This window comes from Rousettus aegyptiacus, unplaced genomic scaffold (genome assembly GCF_014176215.1).
Source record: "Rousettus aegyptiacus isolate mRouAeg1 unplaced genomic scaffold, mRouAeg1.p scaffold_m13_p_8, whole genome shotgun sequence".
Taxonomy (NCBI): Eukaryota; Metazoa; Chordata; class Mammalia; order Chiroptera; family Pteropodidae; genus Rousettus; species Rousettus aegyptiacus.
In genome coordinates, this window is record NW_023416311.1 from 52772887 (window position 1) to 52783078 (window position 10192).

Consider the following 10192-nt stretch of genomic DNA (forward strand, 5'->3'; position numbering starts at 1 on the left):
CCAGAGCCACCCTCCGCGCCGCCCTGCAGGCGAGCCGCATTGCCTTTGCCCACCCGCGGCACCACCAACTGATTCCTGGCTGGTGATTGTGCCAGCCGTCGTCGGGGTAGGAGGGAAGAGGACCTGTGCAGGCTATTCCTACTCCGCACCTGGGTTCAGATGCGGTTTTCCGCCCCCCCCCCCCTTTCTACTGCTTTCACTAGCTGTCCACCAGCGACCACAAAACACACCCTTTCCTCTCCAAAAGTGATATTTGAGGGTCTTCCTGGTGTTTTTAAATGGAGTTGGGTGAGTGGCAGGAATGGTCCCTCTGGACTTTCGCCGAAATTTAAAAAAGTAAAAACAACAATAACAACAACAACAACAACAACAAACAGTGGTGATCTTTCCTGACCACCTAAGGTGCCAATGTGGCTTGGGTTAACAGTTTAAGGAAGCCCAGAGTAATGATTTGCGAATTATAGGAGAGGGAAGACTCAAAGAGACATCTAAGACACGGGAGAGGAAGCGTGTTAGAAAGAACAAGCCCGCGAAATGTCCAAGGAACGAGTCACTTGTATGTGAAGTATGCGTGGAAGGTGAGAGGGAAGCAATTCACTTTCTTCCCTACCCTGATCTTCCAAAATTGAAAATAAGCATCACAGGTATTCGTTGCTATTCTGTGAGTTCATTACCTGAGACAAGCAGGCAGCTTCTCTTTATCCAGGCAAATGTTCAAGCATTTTGATTTAGGTATTTCAAGTATCTCTGACCCCCTCCAGCTTTTCTTCACTTTCTCCCGCCTCCATTCCCCTGTACAGTTTCTCGGTCTACCGCTAGAGGCAGCATAAGGCAGCATAAAGAGGGTGCATTGGGATCTAGGAGGAGAATCTCCTCCTGGCTTTCTGAGTAGGAATCTTAGGCAACTGATTTAACGTCTTGAGACCTTAAGGTCACTATTAAAGGGTGTGTTAGGGGCAATGATTGGATTCCTTTCCGTTCTGAAATTCTATGACAAGGGGCACCTTCTCGCATCCTCTGTAGAGTCCCTTTTAAAAGTGTTTTTCCAACTTGCTAATCAAATTGGGGAAAAAAATACTAGGGATGTTTCAGGGTAAATGTAAGATATGTTAGAAAATATTCCTTTTGCTACTGGGAATTTAAAAAAAAAACCTCTCAGCTCTGGGTCTACAGAAGCAAGTGTATAGTCCCCACTTGCTTTGCCTTTGAAAAGCCACTCCAACAATCAGCAGAGCAGAGCTATGATTTAGAACCTAAAGGCAGTCTCCCGTGTTTTCCTTTTCCCTTCCACCAACACAAAGACAAGCTGCCACATAAAATAATGATGAACAAGAGTTCAAAGCAAGCCTAGAGAGCCCGCCTAGAGAATGTTTTCTAATGCAGCCCCAGTCCTTCACCACTGGCTTTGGACAACACAAGCTACCAGAACCCCTCTCCTCTGTACCGCTTCCCATAAAAAATTGGGCCTTGGAACTTGGATGATAACTCGTCAATCATCATGTAAATTCATTCGGCAAATCAATACATGTAATTTTTCCTTAGCATCATGATGCTTTTCAGGATTTTCGATTCACAAATCACTTTAGAAACTTGAGGCTCAGTTTTTCCCCTGAGCAACCTTCACTGTTTTCTCTGAAACCTTTTCTGAAATTAAGACAAAAAAAGTTAATTTTTTCATAATGAAGTATTAATTTTTTTAACTACAAATCTTTTCTTCAGTTTCAACAAAAGAATTTCAAAAGTGCTTAGCTTTTATCACAATGTACACTGTAAAATTTGCTTATTAAAAAGAATTCTTAAGTAGATTTTCATTGGGAAAAAAGTTTCTTTAAACAATAGTGAAAAAAATATTTTGAGCTTGTCTAATTCTGTTGCTTTCATTTGTAACAACCCCCTCGCCACACACACACACTGTCCCATTCATATATGCAAAAAATGTTTATATTTCTAATTAGGCACTGGATGTTTCATTTGTAAAAAGACATAGCTTATTTTTTTGTCCCAAAATTCTTTGTCTTGCTCAATGCTCCACAACTTTTTTCTCTTACCTCATTTTAATCTTTATTTTTGTTCTCATACCAACCAAAATAATCAAAGATGGGAATAGAAAAGAAACAAGAAATCACTTTTCAGTAAAGTTGACATTATTTCTTTGTTGACTGCAAAGAAAACTTCTGATGTTACAATGCGTATTTGTTCCATCTTTTAAATTTCCACTTAAAGGTGATAAAATGTTCAGCTAACGTTTACATCCAACACTCCAGTTAAAATCTACTTACTTTCGATATTTCTAAGTTTCTCCTTTTACAAATTGGGAGAGTTGTCTTAATTATCAAACAGTATATTGATCTATTTTTAAATATTTTCTGTTTTGTTTTTCTGGCATGTTCTGTTGAAATTCTTTTCTAGCTTCAGATTGATGCCCAATTTAATTATTCCTCTATTTATTCATAATGTTTGAGAATTATTATTATTGCTAACAAATTACACCATATTAAATATTAGTAGCACTAATCAAATTGGTTAAGATTGAAATATTTATAAAATAATAGTAGAAGAAAATGCTACCTATTAAATGTGATTAATAAAAATATTTTATTTAGGTGAATGTTATTGAGGTTCATTGAAATCTTTTTTGTTTTATAGGATCAGTGTTTAAATTGAGTAAAACATAAAGAATCTAAAACATCTACTTTTAAAGGGATGAGAGTTTGCTTTGCTTTTTTTCCTCTTCTATACAATGATGTAAGACAGCTGTCTTGAACCATCAGCTCATATGATGGTTAAGGTAAGGAATTCTGGTAAATTGTGAATTTAAAAAATTAAACCTCTAGACACAACTACTAAACGAAGGGAATTAAAAATATATATATACTTCAGAAAATGTTCTATCAGCAATACAAGCCTAATTTTTCTAGAGAAATTCTGAAATTCTAAGTATTCTTACATTTGCACACAATAAAATAGGCAAATGAATGCATACTAAATTAATAAGTCAATATTCATAAAAATATGTGATAAAAAAGAAAATAGACAATAATCTACTCGAAGTGCCAGGTGAAAAGCTATTTTTTGTCTGCTTGCTTTTAGGAAAGTTCCTGTCATGAATCTTTTAATCACTCAGGACAGTGTAGACAGTAGAACACGAAACATTGGGACTGGACTGTCCCCTATTGTATTTGTTGATGGTTTCAATTGCAGTCATTGTAGACAAACACACTATCTTTTCTAGGTCTTGTAATGTAAGTCTTAAAAGGCAAAATATATATTCCTAAAACAGTCACTCTTTTACATAACATTTGCTCTAGAAAAAATAAACTTCAAGAAGCTGGAAAACAGTCTTTTTAGAGAGGTAAATAACTGAAGTTGCTCTTCTGTAAAACCAACGTAGACTTACCATGGTAATTTATAGTTTTTCTTAGAGGCAAAATCTGTCTCTACACTCATCTGTATACACCAGTAGCAAGAACATTATTAAAACATGACAGAATGGAATATACTGCAATCCTTAAAAGTCCATGAAATCTAAGATATTTGGGAAATTGAATACCCTCGATTCTAATAGCTAATACTACCAATTAAGAGTTTAAATAATATTTAAAAATCTTGGTGTATTCTAATATACAGATAACATGTGTTTATACCTTACCAATATTAGAGAAAATTCCAAGGAAATGGACTTGAACTCAACTTAATAAATTGAAACAATAATGAGACCAAAGAAATCTATGTTCAAATAATCGCAAGTACAAAAATAATAAGTATTCTTTTTTTTTTCTCTTCTTGTATTTCATCATCTCATCATTTCAAATTGTCCAAGCCACATAAAAAGACTCAGGTTGTGTTTATGCCAGAAGCAAAGTTAGATTCAAACCTGAGAATGAACCCAGAGATGAAAACAAAGCATGTTCGTCAGAAGTTTGAATGAAATAAATGTGGTTGAATTCAGGAGTGGAACTTGTTTCGAAAGAAAAGTAATATAGTTTAGGAGTAGGAAAGGATTTTCAGAGGTCAGTCTCTTGCTGTTGAGTTGCTAATGTGCTCTTCAGCTGTCCCAGCTGGGACTGTCCATCAACAAAGAATGTGAGGAATGCATGACCAGTGCAGGGATCTATGCGAAATAGATGAAGTTTCCTTTTCCTCTGTCCCCTGTGAGGGGTGCCCCCCTGAGGGAGATGGGGGTGCATACCCCCCAGATCCCCTGGTAGTGATCAGCGTCCAGGATACTTACTTGCTCCTTATTAAAGGTCTGATATTGATACTTTTAATTCTTTCATTAAGCAAATGAGTTTTGAGTACCCACTCCTGATCCTGCCAATCTTCTAAGTACTGAGGATACTGCTGTAGACAATTCAGACAAGGCTCTTAAGAATGTACATTCTGGTAGTAGGAGAATAAACAGGTGAACAAGTCAATAAACAAAATAACAGTAATAATGCTATAGAGTTTAAGAACTAGGGGGCTATGGTAGAGAGTAGAGAAGGAACCACCATTAATGAAAAGGATTTTCTGAGATATCATACCAACGACTGTAATGAAATGGGATAAAGGGTTCCAGGCAGAGGTCGAGGTTTCAAGGCATTGTCAACAGTTCAGAAATAAACACAAGCAAAACCAATGAATCACTGAAGTAGTAATTGGTAAAAATTTATTGTGTATACACCAAAGGCAGTTTTCAAACTGGGAACACTGAAACCAAAACATGCAATGAGGCTGAGAGATATATATTATAAAACAGCTTATGTAGTATGGAAGCAGTGACTGTTTATTCTTCATAGCTCTTGGTTACAATATTAGAATTTTCTTAAATGAAAGAGGATTGGTTAGTGATTGCCTTATGTCATTTTTGGGGAACAATTTAAATTTCTACTTATGATTTTCAGAGGCATAAGCAAGAAATGACCCCGGTCAATTTAGCTACGCTTGTCTTGCAAAACAAGCTAAATTAAGCTTTGCTTGTCTGACTAAACTGGGTTTGTCTGCTCAGGGAATTTTCAAGTCTAATATATTTGTGTTGATTTTAACAGCATGGCCAATATTGGAGGGTTCAAGGAACAGAAAAAACTACAGCAGAAAGCACTTGCTGGAAGTTTTAGCAATCTAAGGCAGAGTTCTTTAATTTCCAGTTGGCCTTTGAATGAAAGACCTTGGTTGTTCCCAAACCTCAGAAAGATAAGAAAAAGAAGTAGCATTTCGTTAATTACTATTAGGAGGGACATCTGGTGTCTGGCTCTCGGGGAGATCTAACTGCCCCCTCAAAATCTCCCTCTGAATCACAGATTATCATTCTCATTTTGTAGAAAAAAAAAATTCAGGTTGAGAGATTTAAAAACCTACTCAGAGATACATAACGAATAGTTGGCTCAGGATTTGAATTGAGCCTTTCTGATTCTAAAGGTCTGTTGTTTCTTAGACTTCATTGCTCTATATCATTTACTGAAAGTCCTGGTGTTAGAATGCATGGAGATTCATCATAAAGACTTTGAATCATTGACAAATAAAATGAGTGTAATAGGGAAATTGAAAATGAACTGGTTGGAAAAAAAACTTAAAAATTATTTTCAGAAATTGTAAATTAACTCTGTGGTCCTTTTCCAGCCCAATCAAGACTCTCTTATCAATAGTAGAGAGAGCTGAAGAGTCTCTTATTTTCTCAATTTACATCCTGCCGCTCTATACAGCTCTTGTCAAGACATGAATGGACATTCTTGGCTAGGTGCAATGTCTAGTATCATACACCTTGATTTTGGGATTATAGGTTTTGATACACACTTCTTCAATGGGAGGCGTCCAAGTTTCTGATGAATTCACATGTAGAATTATCTTATGGACGTACTCTTGCCTGTTTCACATCTTAGATTGTGCCATTTCCTATTTTCTCCTTATTTGGGGCTGTGTGACCATGTTAATTCATGAGTGGTTTCCATGGTGTCAGGTACACAATAATACTAGTGGTTTCTTACCACTTTCAGAGCCTGAGAAGAGAACTAGGAGTAATGATGTGGAAAAAGTCCAATAGAATTATGATGAAAAATAATCCTGATCATCAGTGTGCAGCTTCATTACTGTACTCATTATTACTTTAAACAGATACTAGTATTGTTATATCCACTTATTCATTCATTCATTCATTCAGTCGGTTAGCTATTCAGCCAATCAATCTTTCAACAAATATTAATTTAACTACCTACTATGTTCCAATGCTCTTCTAGGCATTAGGAATATATCAATGAAGGAGAAAAGAATGAAGAACTAAGAAATACATTAATGAATAAAACATAAAAATCCTTCTCTCTCTTTGAGGGAAGAGACAGACAATAAATGTAAACATGAGAACATTCAAGAACAAATTAAAAGGAGTAAAGTGAGCTGGGAAAGGTAGAGCATGACAGTGAGACGTAGAATGCTGGTTTGTATGTACAATTTTTAAAGGGTGGGCTTTACTGAGAAGGTTACATTTGAACAAACGCTTGGTAGAGTTGATTAACTTTGTAGCTATTTGAAAGAAGGGAGTTCAAGATTCTGAGGCAGAAGCATGGTTAACATATTCAAGAAAGAAAAGAGGCCAGTTTTGTTGGAATAAAGTGAGCAGGAAAGAGTGGTAGGTTATGAGTTTAGAGACATTATGGGGGCCCAGATCATAGAAAACTTTAAGCCCATTGTAAGGATTCCAACTGAATTTGGGAAACTTTGAAGAATTTTGACTAGAGGAATGACATGATCTGAATTTTAGGAGTTCACTCATGTTGTTTGTTGAGACTATTCTATAGCCAGGCAAGGGGGAAAGCTGAGTCCAGTGAGATGGTTATTTCAATAATCTATGTAAGAGATGATAGTGGCTCAGATCAATGGTGATAGTAGAGAAATTATTTAGAAGTGGTTAGATTCTGTAAATATTTTAATGTTTGAATCAAAAGGATTTCTTGACAAAACAGATGGGGATATTTGAGAGAAAGAGAGAAGTCAAGGATCACTCTTTGACTTTTGGCCTGAGCCATTATCCAGATGGGTTACCATCAATTGAGCTAAGAGCTCGAATAAGTTTTTGGTCTGTGAAAGATAAAATGCAAGACAATTAAGAAGATGATTTTACTCAGTTTGTTGCAATAGGGAGAAAGGTTATTAATGAGGATCATCTCAAAGAAAAAGAAAGGGGCTGTGGGACAGAGCAGGTAGGCAAGGGAGTCATCAGGTCTTCTTATGGGAGTCGTGGGGGAGGATGGAGAGGGCTCTTATCTGAGTTATTGAGGAAGGGCGGAGATGAGTTACCTTGGAAGGCAGAGTACTTTGTGGCTAGCCATTTCTTTGAGCACAAAAGGATGGGAACAGAAGGCTCAGCAAAGTTAAATCTTGCTGGGGAGTAAAGCAAGAATTTAGTGTTGGACTGATTAGATTTAGGTATGAACTTATTTCTGTTAAACTTCCTAGTAAAAATCCCTTTAATATTTCCTTGCCTGACATCAAGATGTTTGCTGTATCCAGCTGCAAATTCTCACATTGCATGTAAAAATATGAGATTCAAAGAATCAATTTCATTTATTTGCAGATGAAATCTAGATTATTTTCTTTCATATATATATATATATATATAGTTTTTAACAGCCTTTCTATTATTAAATGATCTATTCTTAATCAAATGGAGTCGGGTTTTCCTTCGTCTGAGACTTCGGATAGTCCAGGTCTTAGTGATAGGATTCACAAATCATGGAAGAATGCTGGGTGCTTGCCATGATTGCTTTCATATTCACACCTAACCATGTATATAATATGTTCTCTCTCCTCTAGGCATGCAGATGTCCAGTGTATTAGAAAAGATGTACCTTTTTTCAGTAAATTTACCTTAAACTACACAAAAACCTTTTTTGATAACTATACATAGTAAAATACATGAAATGCTGCAATTAGTTATAGTTTTACAGGTTATTGGTCTACATTCTTCCGAAATGTCCCACCAACACTGCTCATAGAGTGCCGACATTTCATATGCAAACTAGGACAGCCAAAGTTTGATCAAAGCAGTCAGAGAAGCGATAAGCAATGTAGGCTTTTGGGGGAAGAGACTAGAAAAAAAGTAGACTGCAAATTATATGTATGTGAAATGGGAAAAGAGTGAGGATATACAGGTTTTAGGTAGGGAAAAACATGTCAAGTTTAGAAATTTTAGAAGTTAAATTTAAGGCACAAAAGATGAAAAGTGAGAGCAAACTGTAGTTTTGTCCAAGAACAAAAGGCACTTGTGACATATAATAAAATATTATAAACGAGCTCTGTTTACAGGTTTGGAATCCAATTTAGACCATTCCCTAAATTTTGAAGTAAGAATGACTTAGTTTTAAAATAACCCATTATTGGGATATATTTTAGTATTACTTGTTTTGGGCTATAGAAAAACATAATTATAAATAAATTCTCTTAACTCAGGAAATGAGCTCGGAAATCAATATACACTATTATCTCACTTAATTCTCATGGAAATCCTACAACCTTAGATACCATTATTTTCTGCATTGTGCAGATGAAGAAATTTAGAAGGCGAGGTAGCTTATCAAGTCATGGTCTTTTCTTTTGCGGACAGAGGGATTTGAAGAGGTAGTATTCAAACTCATGTCTATGACTTAAGTCTCTTAACCATTACATCTAGTATTACTTTCTATTTATAAATTATCCAAGAGTTTCATCATTTTTGTTATATCTTCTTTTTTTCTGGACTAACAGATTTTATGTAACTTTTGTAGTGAAGGGATTTCTTTCTTAACCTTTTATTAATTCTTCTATTTTTTTCTGAATGATGTAATGTGTTTCTTTTATTACATATACTTCCAGAATGAACTTCACTTGGTACTAAATGAAAACAATGGATAAAATTCAATCAACTGTTTTAAAGCAATATTTAATAAAGAATAAAATATACAATTTTTTTTTGTATCAGTGATATATTATTGACATCTTTAATTTTTCTCATGCATTTGGTGGTCTTTTCTCATTAGTGTTTTACAGCATTCACTATTTTCTATGTGAACCACACTTTTGCTTTAGTGAATTAACTATTCTTACTATTTTAACCCATTTTTCCAAGATATTCTATTTTAGTCTTAATTTTCAAAAACATTGTAATTATCTTAATGATTTATAAATTTAATTAATATTAAAATCTTTACTCCAAACATTTTTTTTTTTTAGGCGAGGCAATCCTTGTTTGACTTCACAGATTTCAAGGACCTTGTCAGCTTGCAATCCCTTATTTTTTTTTTATTTTTTACGCCTACAGCACCTGGTCTTCCTAGTTGGTCTCCCATCTAAGAGGTGGTCTCCCATCACAGCCAAACTTTTAGTAAAAATGTTGAATAATAGTGACTCCTAAAGAATTTCTGTAGAATTATAAGTAGCATTTTCTCCTACTCGGTTTATTTTATATTTATAATTTACTTTCTGGGCTTGATTTTTCCAAATGGCATTTTTTTTTGTTTTTGTTTTTGTTTTTGTTTTTTACTCTTTTTTTACAGCATTGTTGTCTAACCAATAATTTAATTTTAGTTTCTTCCAGCTCTTGTCACAGAAGAAATTACACATACTTAGTATCGGCTTGAATGATAATACCTTGGTAGAGTTATTTTGATTACAGGTGGTTTTTGTCATTTTGCCTTCCCAGGTGCCAAAATTGTAATTGCCCTCAAGGGTTACCTGCAAGGGCTAATTCACTTAAAAATATATCAGACTGTGTGTACCTGCAATACTCACAACCTGGTGACTTCAGGAATGCAGTTTCAGGCATGGATCCTGGAGCTGGTCAATACTGGGTAATCCAGTTAATAAGTCAAGAAAGAAATTACAAAACTGGTTGCATACTGTAGCTAACTCTGAGAAAAAGACAATTCAAAGTTTCGCTGTTCAAATTTACCTTTCTATCACAAGAAATCTGAATCTTGGTAAATACACTTTGGTTTTTCTATACTTTTTTGCAAGGCACTCCATGTTAACTCACTGATTTTCTTAAACCGTCAAGACTGATGTCAAGCAAGATGTCAATCAAATCCCATTTTCAATGTGAAACTTCTAGTTTCTGTTTGGGTTTCTGCCAGAATAGATTTATTATGAGTAAGACCTCCAGTCAATCTTTGTCTTCAATTTTCTTAAAAATAACTCAATAAAATGGAGCTTGAAGGGAGATTTTTCTTTTTTCTCTTTGGTTATC